The 8,108-nt window shown below is 37.6% G+C and overlaps 1 pseudogene; it reads left to right on the plus strand.

Annotated features, from left to right (window-relative positions):
- The first annotated feature begins 7,035 nt into the window (after positions 1-7,035).
- On the plus strand, positions 7,036-7,431 carry LOC123955731 (annotated as a pseudogene).
- Positions 7,432-8,108: the final 677 nt, after the last annotated feature.

An 8,108-nucleotide genomic window follows, 5' to 3' on the forward strand; every position in this document is an offset into this window, starting at 1 on the left:
AGAGAACCACTGCCAACACTAAAAGAATTGAGCTAACAATAGTTTTAAGTTAATATTTTTTCAAATAGCCCTCACATATAAAACAAGCACCAATTAAAATATATAGAAAATATATATAGAAAAATATATAGAAAAGAAGATGCTATTTACATATAGAAAAAGTTACACATAAACTCAACAAGGTTAAGAAGTATATAAAACCTATGTGAAGAAAATCATAAAGCACTCCCCAAAACTGCAAGATTTATTGAAAAAAAGATGGAGAGATGGGCAGTATACCTTGGTAGAAACACTCAGAGCTATAAAGACATCACTGTTCCCTAGGGTGATTTATATGCTTAATGCCATCTCGGGAAATATCAACAGATACTTTTTTCCTAGAGCTAGACAAGGTGGATAGAAAGTTCACTGGGAAGAAGTCAAGCAAGAATAACAACAAACACCCTGGAAAAGAAGCACAATGAGCCAGGTTTAGTGGGGAAACTATTCCAATTATATATGAAATGATATTATAAATTATTGTTAGAGTATAAATGATAAAACTATATAATTAGAAAACAGGATGATATTGACTCATGAATACCAAGGCAGACTAATTAGAACAAAACAGAAAAATCCAGAAATAAACATAGTTGCATCTGAAAATTTAGTATATGGGAAAGGCAGAACCTCAAGGCATTGGGGAAAGGATGGATTTCTTAATAAAGTAATATTGGAATAACTGAAGAGCTATGTGGGAAATGATAAAATAGAATCTATTCATTACATTAGACACCATGAAAATTTTAAATAGGTTAGAAATTTAAGTATAAGAAATAAAACCATACAAGTATGAGAAGAAAAGGAGGAATTCCTTCATCACCTGAAAATGCACAAAGCTTCCCTAATTATGATTCAAAACACAAAAGCAAGAAGGGAAGGTACTGATAAATTTAGCTACATAAAGTTAAAGCACACTTGCAGAAGTAAAGTACAAGACAAATGGCAAACTAGGGAAATAGATTTGCAATACATATCACAGACAGAGACAAACAACTAATGCCCCTAATAAATATCAAGCTTCTAAAAGTAGAGAAGAAAAAGACCAACAATTGGATTTTTTAAAATGGGCAAGAGGTAACAATAAAAAATTCTTAGAAAAAGAAATGCAAATGGCCTTTAAACATATAACCAGATGATCAACTCTGTTCATGGAAAATAAATGTGATTTAAAATCTATTCTTTCTGGCAGCTAGGACAAAAATCCAAATTCTTAAACAGTATATCCACCACCACTTTGTCCCTCCAATATTCCACCAGTAGCTACAATAGGTATAAGGAGAAATAAACAGAAACAAAGATATATATAAAATTCTTAACAGCCCAGATGAATTCCTCATTCAGATGAATTCAGAAATTGGTCAGTTGTGAGGCTAAACTCTCTTCCTTAAGTCCTACCCACTGGGCTATTCAACAGCTATTCCTGAACACAGTTCAAAAGCTAGAAATGTTTCTTCCTAAAATTCTTCAATGGCTGTCTATTTTCCTTCTGCCTCTTCACAATTGATATTATTACTGTACATTTCTTATTTTCTTTGTACCTAAACCTGAAGTTTCTAGTTTCTTTATGATGGTGTCCAATTCTGCCAATAAGCACAGCATTGGTGTCTCTACCAGGAATGTAACAATTCAGTCCCCCAAATGGCTCTCTCTATGGAGCTGAAATAATTTTGACATTAGGTCTTCTCTACAGTCCAGTGGCATATAAAACTTCACAGCAAGCAACCAGGTGTCATTTTGCTATGTGTATTTCATCTTACAAGTCCAATAAGGACATTGGAAGATGTGGCTTATCACCTCTCTGGATGCTGAATGTCAGTACAGGATCCCTCCCCTCTGAGGACAAGAGACATTGCCAAGCAAGTACTCCGAAATGGAGCAAAGTACAAAAAGGCAGAAGGAAATGTTCTCACCATAAACATCTTACCTCAACTGGACATCTTACCTCAACTGGACAAAGGGAATTTCCTAAAATGTGCCCTTCTATAATTCAATCTGGTACACTTAATTGAGCATTTTCAGGATAATTGGTTCTTGTGGAATTTTAAAGCAAAATAGCCAGGTCTGTTGATGGAAGATCAGGTGTTGGGCCTTTCAAAATAACATTCACAGTCATTAAGACAGTTCCAGGAAAAGCGCTACTGGACAATGCGGTGCCCATTAGTCGGAACTGTGAGATTAAACCGACAGGCATAACATTATAAGCCTCCACCAGCTGCCACCACCAGAATGGGAAGCTCCCAGGGCACTATAGGCCTTTCCAGAACTCCTGCCCAGGTCCCCATCCTTTGGCCAAGAAAGAGAAAGAGGAAGTAGGGCTTCTACATGAACTGAAGGAGAACTGGAAAATAAAATCCTCTAAAATATGGAATGCTCTGATAGTTCCCAAATAGACATATTTGTAACTTTAGGGTTTCTGCTCTTTTCAAGTATGGAGTCTTTCAACTGTGCTTATCCTCTCAGGGTGTGAGATGTACTGAGACTCAAAGGAGCAGTAAAATCAAAGAACAGCTTTCTGGATGGCATCACTCTCAGTAGCCAAGAATAAAGGCTTTATTTTCTCCACCGATCATTATCCAAGTTTGCTTTTGACAGAACCCACTGGCTGGAGTTCTCCATCTTGGCCTATCACAAGGCATGTTTACTTCCTTCCAAACACCACCCCATGCCTCAAGCCCACAGTGGCAGAAGCACAGAAATCTGTGATCAGGAACCATGAACCTACTGTGGCTGTGGATGGATGGTTGCAGCAGCAGAACTAAAGGATTCGCCATAAGGGAGCAGCCTTGCTTTTCCAGTGGGGAATAAAAACGCAGACAGACCTGTGGCGAGAAAAGCCCAAGCAAACCTTTCTTCCAAAACGCATTCTACGTTTTAAGAGATGTGTTGTAAGAACTCTTCATATCATGTTTGACAACTTTTCCTCACAGGGCTCCTTCGGAACCATCAAAAATTCATTTTCAGGGTTTTAGTGCAGCAAACGGCAAAACACAGTTACTTTACAAACATTGTCACACTCAGGGGAAAATGCAGCAGAGTAGTTCACAAAGCCACTCGATACCATCTGCCATATAATTTTTCAGTTCCTTATTACTTCCACCGATGAAAGGTACAATTATACTTCCTCCTTTGCTACCAAGAACAGCAGATGCGTGAGGCACCCTTCCTTCATTAGCCGTAATCACATGCCTTGAGCAACTCTGTGCAAACTGCTTATCTCTAAGGAGCCTGGCAGTTTTCATAAAGATGAAATGGACTTTGCTTTCAGTTGATGTAACACTTTTTTTCAGTGTCTGATTCTTATTTCTTATTCTTTTCCATTTATTATTCTAGGTCTCACTGGGGTGTATTTGAGGGTTTGGCCATGCACAAGCTGGTATGGTACTATGTAGGTCTGCCCACAGAGAGCTAACTTAGGTAATTTGACAGTTCTATAACAAGGTGCCTGGATTTGGACTTTGTTACTGATACAGGATGAAGTCAGCAAAGGGGTGGAAATTCCATACCATTCAGGAATGTGAGAAACAACATTTTTTTAAAATTTGACATTTTAACCTTTTATTAAAAAAAGATTTTGTTTATTTGAGAGAGAGAGAGTGCACTCAGGGGTGGAGGGCCAGAGAGAGAAGGAGAAGTAGACTCTCCACTGAGCGAAAGCCCAGCCTGGGACTTGATCCCAGGACACTGGGATCATGACCTGAGCCCAAGGCAGACACTTAACCAACTGAGTCACTCCAGCATCCCTGAGAGGCAACTTTATATGAAAGAAAATTCCTGCTGCTTTTGAACCTCTTTCTAGTTTTATCTCCAACGTGATTTTTTTTTAATTGAGACAGGATTGACATGGAACACTCTATGAGTTTCAGGTGTACAGCACAATGATTTGATCACTTTGTACACTGCAAAGTAATCACCACAGTAAGTGTAGTTAACATCCATTCCAATTTGATTCTCGGTGAACAGCGCTGAGGTCTTATCTGGACATGCCCCACCTATTCCTCTGTATAGGGGTCTTAGTTAAGTTTTCTTGGAGAGGTGTTTTCTTACTTTAAAAAAAATACTAGTGCTTTATCTTTTTATGAAGAAATACACAGTACAGAAGAAAATTGGCACAGACTGCTGATGTGTTCTTTGGAAACACGGTCAGGCTGGTATTTCAAAGACAAAGCTGAAATTCAAAGAGATGTTTGCAGAGAGTCGAATGCCAGGACATGTGTCGGCTCCTCAGAAGATTATTCAAGACCTAAGTAGCAACACCTGTGCTTGTCCAAAAGATAGAAAGTATACGAAGATGCATTTTTATCAGCTTGTTTTCTAAACGTGGGTAGTGAAATGATTCTAGTGGCACAGAAAATATGCTTCTAAACGTATTTGTTTGTTTGCAGGTGAATAGTCTCACTAACCACATCTCACAGGATGCTTATTCCATTATAAATATCTTACAGATAGTCAATGATTATTGGTTGAGTTATAGTGAGCTCAATTAGTTGAAACCCAAGGAAAAGTTTTTGGATGCCACCAGCAGTGTTTTGCAAAATACTATATTGCTTTCTAAAAAACAAAAGCAAAAAAAAAAAAAATGCATGGCCAGTCTTCTACAAGGTTTTTTGTTTGGTTTTTTTTTTTTTCCTTAAATATTGTAGCTTTCAGTCAGCAGAGGACCAATTACTAGAAATAAATAAACTTGGAGTTTTGGAAATGTGACCATATGATGGATATGCATCCATCCACTCAATCAAATGTTTCCCTACACATCAGCTTGCCAGAGACCTCTGGGAGGTAGAAAACAAATAACTACCTGCCCCTTTCCTGTGTCCATTCTCTGCTCAAACTTGAGTAGCCTGCTCCCATACTTAGACAAGTGAAGAACAAGACCGCCTCACAGCAAAAAACAATCTGCAGGCATTTTACCCATCAGAAGCTGAGCACCCATTTTTCTCCCTCCACCAATCCCTCCCTCTCCCTCTCTAGGAGAAAAAGTCCACCTCCTTCTCTCTCCTTCCTTCTGTCCTCTTCCCTCTTAGACATAGAAGAGGCAGCACTTAAGAGCACTGGTAAGAGTTCTGAATCCAGCTATCTCTTAGCTGCACAGCTCTAAATAGTCAACTACTCTGTAAGTGTGGCTTACATTTTGCTGATAAGTGTTCCTTTCCATTAGTGGTGTTCACATTGCTTCCACAAGCTGGCCTCAGTTTTGTTCAATGGTGAATGAGAGAATGAACTAGAAAATAGCTAGGATGCCTGAACTCCATGGCCCCTATTTCCCAGGGCCTCAGCAAAGAGCGTCTTTCAAAAAATACTTGGCCTGGGGCACCTGGGTGGCTCAGTTGGTTAAGCGGCTGCCTTCGGCTCAGGTTATGGGATCGCAGGGTCATGGGATCGAGCCCCGCATGGGGCTCCCAGCTCAGTGGGGAGTTTGTTTCTCCCTCTGCCTCTGCCTCTCCTGCTTGTGCTCTATCTGTCTCTCTCTCAAAGAATAAATAAAATCTTAAAAAAAAAAAAACTTGGACTCCAGTTCAAAGAATCAAGTGCTTGTTGCATATAGAACATAGTGTTAAGGACCCAGAAGAAGAGAGGCATGAGTACAGTTCAGAAGAATCTCAAAAAGTTCCCAATCTCCACTGCGTTGACTGCCAGGGGATTAGGAATGAGCTATGGAAGCATCAGATACCAATATTCTTGTGTGTTAAAAGAGAAAGAGAGATACAGATATAAACTCCTGAAAGTTAAGTAAAAACCATGTAATCTATTACATAAATTAATAATATCATTCTAATTCTTGCTTATTAAAAAGAAATCTAGAGACAATAATGACACTTATAAACTAATAACACATTCTGAGTAATATTTATCACTAAAATGAATTAGGACTCCTTGGAGAAATAGTTAATTTCAGGTTTAAGGCAGGGTATGTACAACAAGAGTCTGAGACATCTATTATGCCAGAAGGCAAAGAAGATACAGGTGGTTGTGTCAAACACAGGACTAACTTGAGGTGCTGCTAGCCATTGACGATTTGAACACCAAAAACATCACTAATGCATAGTTTAAAACACATTAAATATGTAAGCTCCCTGAGTTCTTAAAACTCCAGAATGATAATGCCTCACTGAACACTGTTGCTAGCATACTGATTTATTATTATGAAAATTGAAAATAAAGGCATTTATCTTGCCTTTCTTGTATGCATTGTATTTTAGAGTAGACAAATAGTTGATGAGGAAAAGTTCTTTATGTAACAGTTCTTATCAGTAAATGCAGGAGAAAAAAAATCAGAACTTTATAGTCCTTGCTGACATCATTGATTTGGGCAATGGTAGTTAAAACCCTTGGGTGAGAAACAGATGGGGAACTTTATAATGGTTAGATCCGACTCACATTACCTAAACTCTTCAATTTTAACATCACTAGAAATGGTATAACTTGGTGTTACTATCACTTGATGTGATGCAATTTGGAAGTACATAACAACATCCACGACATGGTCTTTCCCCAAAAATAAACTTGTAATCAAATTGAGCCTCTAGATACACCTGTCAGTTTATAGGACATATATGGAATATATGTTAAACAATATCTCAAGGTTGCAATTGACTGAGCCCACAGTACAAGAAATTTTACAGAAAAAAATTACTTTATTTCTTTAACCCATAAATAGCAGGAAAAAAAATAAGATGGAGATTTACGAAATGTTTTAAAAAATCTTTACAAGACATAGCATAGCAAATGAAATGCAAGTCTCCTTATTTTGACTCTAATTTGAAAAAGGAAAACAACTGTTAGAAGTAACTTTTTAGAGAAAAATTGAGAAAAACTGAATATAGAATGCATATTGGGTAATATTGATAACTTATTGTTAATTTTATTAAGTATGAAGGTGGTATCTCATAACTGTTAGAAACACATACACTAGTAGTTGTAGGAGAAATGATATGGTCTGAGATTTGTTTTAAAATACTTAAAAATTAGCTCTTTCCACCATCTTTCCATGCCGCCATAATGGTGCCCATGAATGTCCTGGCAGATGCTCTCAGGAGCATTAACAATGCTGAAAAGAGAGGCAAATGCTAGGTTCTTATTAGTCCGTACTCCAAAGTCATCATCTGGTTTCTAACTGTGATGATGAAGCAAGGTTACATTGGTGAATTTGAAATCATTTACGATCACAGAGCTGGGGAAATTGTTGTGAACCCCTTGGGCAGGTTAAACAAATGTAGAATGATCAAACCCAGATTTGATATACAACTCAAAGGTCTAGAAAAATGACAGAACAATCGGCTCCCACCCCACCACTTTGGTTTCATTGTACTGACAACCACAGCTGCCATCATGGACTACAAAGAAGCAAAATGAAAACACGAAAGACAGAAAATCCTGGGATTCTTTTTCTAGGGATGTAATGCATCCGTGCAAATGCCTCAGTGTAAACAAACAAACAAACAGAAACTTAACAATTAAAAAAGGAAAATAAATGAAACCAAAAAAAAAGGCCAAATGTTGGTAATGATTCAAGCAGATATTCTGCATATGAAGTTTTATTTTTCTATTCTCTACTTTCATATATGATTGAAAGAATTTACATTAAAAATTTTTAAAGTAAGCATAGATTATGTAGCACATGAGTAAGAAGATATATTGCACAATATATCCATGACAGGGCTGTGTGCTCCAAAATTATTCAGAATCATAGGGAAGATGCATAGTGGAAAAAATATTAGGCTAGAAGCTGGGACACTGGGTTCCCATCCCTGATCTCCCACCAAATATCTGTATAACCTTAAGCAAGTCATTTCCTTCTCTGCATTTCAATATCCTCATCTGTATAGCAAACTTTAATTAAAACTTTCCCCCAATCATGCTGGTCTCAGAGTATTCTAAGGTTATAATAGACAATATATGATATGGCTCTCAGGAAGCATCCTTCCCTATTCAAGTTCTTATCCTGTTGCAGATGTTCCAGATGTTTAGGATAGGAGACCTTCGTGAAAATGCCCCATACAGTATCCAGCATATTATACATGCTCATTAACCATTTCACACCACCAAAGTTATTTTTCAATATGGATTCC

The sequence above is a fragment of the Meles meles genome, chromosome 1 (assembly GCF_922984935.1).
Source record: "Meles meles chromosome 1, mMelMel3.1 paternal haplotype, whole genome shotgun sequence".
In the NCBI taxonomy this organism is placed as follows: domain Eukaryota; kingdom Metazoa; phylum Chordata; class Mammalia; order Carnivora; family Mustelidae; genus Meles; species Meles meles.